The following is a 3,255-nucleotide window of genomic DNA, read 5'->3' on the forward strand; positions in this document are numbered from 1 at the left end:
TGGCAATGAAAACATGACAATCCAAAACCTATGGGATGCAGCAAAAGCAGTTCTAAGGTGGAAGTTTATAGCTATACAAGCCTACCTCAAGAAACAAGAAAAATCTCAGATAAATAACCTAACCTTACACTTAAAGCAACTAAAGAAAGAAGAACAAACAAAACCCAAACTTAGCAGAAGGAAAGAAATCATAAAGATCAGAGCAGAAATAAATGCAGTAGAAATAAAACAATAGCAAAGGTCAATAAAACTAAACGCTTGTTCTTTGAGAAGATAAACAAAATTGATAAACCATTAACCAGACTCATCAAGAAAAAGAGGGAGAGGACTCAAATCAATAAAATTAGAAATGAAAAAGGAGAAGTTACAACAGACACTGCAGAAATACAAAGCATCCTAAGAGACTACTACAAGCAATTCTATGTCAATAAAATGGACAACCTGGAAGAAATGGACAAATTCTTAGAAAGGTATGACCTTCCAAGACTGAACCAGGAAGAAATAGAAAATATGAATAGACCAATCACAAGTAATGAAATTGGAACTGTGATTAAAAATCTTCCAACAGGGCTTCCCTGGTGGCGCAGTGGTTGAGAGTCTGCCTGCCGATGCAGGGCACACAGGTTCGTGCCCCGGTCCGGGAAGATCCCACATGCCGCGGAGCGGCTGGGTCCGTGAGCCATGGCCGCTGAGACTGCGCGTCCGGAGCCTGTGCTCCGCAACGGGAGAGGCCACAACAGTGAGAGGTCCGCATACTGCAAAAAAAAAAAAAAAAATCTTCCAACAAACAAAAGTCCAGGACCAGATGGGTTCACAGGTGAATTCTATCAAACATTTAGAGAAGAGCTAGCACCTATCCTTCTCAAAGTCTTCCAAAAAACTGCGGAGGAAGGAACACTCCCAAACTCATTCTATGAGACCATCATCACCCTGATACCAAAACCAGACAAAGATACTACAAAAAAAGAAAATTACAGACCAATATCACTGATGAATATAGATGCAAGAATCCTTAACAAAATACTATAAACAGAATCCAACAACACATTAAAAGCGTCATACATCATGATCAAGGGGGATTTATCCCAGGGATGCAAGGATTCTTCAATATATGCAAATCTGTCAAGGTGATACACCATTTTAACAAATTGAAGACTAAAAACCATATGATCATCTCCACAGATGCAGAAAAAGCTTTTGACAAAATTCAACACCTGTTTATGATAAAATCTCTCCAGAAAGTGGGCATAGAGGGAACCTACCTCAACATAATAAAGGCCATATATGACAAACCCACAGCAAACATCATTCTCAATGGTGAAAAACTGAAAGCATTTCCTCTAAGATCAGGAACAAGGCAAGGATGTCCACTCTCACCACTATTATTCAACATTGTTTTGGAAGTCTTAGCTGTGGCAATCAGAGAAGAAAAAGAAATAAAAGGAATATAAATTGGAAAAGAAGAAGTAAAACTCTCACTGTTTGCAGATGACATGATACTATACATAGAGAATCCTAAAGATGCCACCAGAAAACTACTAGAGCTAATCAATGAATTTGGTAAAGTTGCAGGATACAAAATTAATGCACAGAAATCTCTTGCATTCCTATACACTAATGATGAAAAATCTGAAAGAGAAATTAAGGAAACACTCCCATTTCTTCAGGGCAGAAATTGCAACACAGATGTAGAGAACAAACATATGGACGCCAAGGGGGGAAAGCAGCCGGGGGTGGGGATGGGGGTGTGATGAATTGAACGATTGGGATTGACATGTATACACTGATGTGTATAAAATAGATGACTAATAAGAAAAAAACCAAAACAAACCAAAAAAACCCCTAGTTTCTAGCAACAAGTTAAAGACAGCTCCACTTACATTAATCTACAGAACCGTCCATATGCCAGTGTGAGGCTGCTATTCCAATACCAGCACAGCTAGTCTGCCTTTCCACAAGTGGTATTTTGGTAAAAATGTCAAAGACAGGACAGGTCGTGGGTTTCTCCCTAAGAACTTCATCCCGTCATCCCTCTCCTTCCCTCCCCAACACGATCCCCAGCTCATGCTAAAGTAAATAAATAAAGACTGCAGTAGTAGCATCAGCGTGCACTGCCAGTCCACCTGGGGGCCTTAATTGCTGCCTTCTCCTCCGGTGTCGTCTTGCTGATCACTTGTCCAGAGTGTTAGGTTGTTGTGAGGAGCTGCATGATGAGCGTGGAGTCCCTGTAGGAATCTCCACTGAGAGTGTCAAGCTTGGCAAAGGCGCCATTGAAAGTGGTCTTGGCCAAGTGGCAGGTTGCTCTGTGGCATTCATAGTAGAAAATGCAGTAGTTAAGGGCCAGGCCTAATCTAATGGGGTGAGTGGGCTGCGTGTGCCCTTTGCTGACCTCATGGGCTTCGCTACATGTCTTCTCAGATGACTCCTCGAAGGTCGCCCTCTTCTCTCCAGTGGTGACTTTGGCCAGGTAGTGTAATAGTCCCCTTTCATATTCAGGTAGAACACTTTGCTCTCATACTGGCTGTCCTGGCAATTCTTGATCGGGTATTTATCCAGCAGGCTCAGCTCATCCTGACACACCACCTTCCAGCTCCCTCTCTATTTTTTCACAGTAAGCACGCACCATATCTACCTTCTCGTTACCCTCTGCAGATATCTTCTGCTCAGCGCTACTAATGACCCTCCAGGAAGAATGGCATGCCCCAGCTACACTCTTGTAGGCCACAGAGAGAAGGTTTCCTTCTTCACTAGACACTGGCTCCCTCAGCTCTGTCACGTTCTTCGTGGCCGCGGCCCTGTAGTCCTAGCACTCCGCCTGCTCCACCAGCTGGGCTTCTGCACCAGTTGCTCGTGGTCCACCAGCTTCACAGGCTGTTTCGGGCCTGGCGAGGAGACCGGGGCGGCCTGGAGCCCGGGTACCGGAGGGACTGACCCAGGCTGTGGCTAGAGCTGCGACCCTGGGACCGGGCGCGAGGCATCTGCCGGGTCTTTCTCATTCTCTGGGGGTCTCCCCTGCACCCAGCACAGAGCTGGGCACACAGTGGGTGTTCCCTTAATGATATCAAATGAATCTGTGGATTCATTAATGAGCAAAATGGCCTGGCATGGTGGCTTCAGTCTTGGGGGAGGGTCGTGGGCATGTGTGTGACACTTTAATGGACTGGGGGCGGGGAGAGGATGACTTAAGAAGAGACAGGGGAGGCAAGGGCCTCAGAACTGGGAGTGGGGGTGGTCAAGGAGTTGAAGGGGTGGGGA

The 3,255-nt window shown here is 45.2% G+C and overlaps 1 pseudogene across 1 annotated transcript; it reads right to left on the bottom strand.

Moving 5' to 3' along the window:
* Positions 1-2,094: 2,094 nt before the first annotated feature.
* Positions 2,095-2,978, bottom strand: LOC308617968 (14-3-3 protein gamma-like; annotated as a pseudogene). Its single transcript has 2 exons — positions 2,933-2,978; positions 2,095-2,882 (listed from the first exon to the last, which is right to left on the bottom strand). The product of its transcript is annotated as a 14-3-3 protein gamma-like (transcript).
* Between the last annotated feature and the right edge of the window lie 277 nt (positions 2,979-3,255).

The sequence above is a fragment of the Mesoplodon bidens genome, assembly GCF_964165515.1.
Source record: "Mesoplodon bidens genome assembly, chromosome: 5".
NCBI classification, from domain to species: Eukaryota; Metazoa; Chordata; class Mammalia; order Artiodactyla; family Ziphiidae; genus Mesoplodon; species Mesoplodon bidens.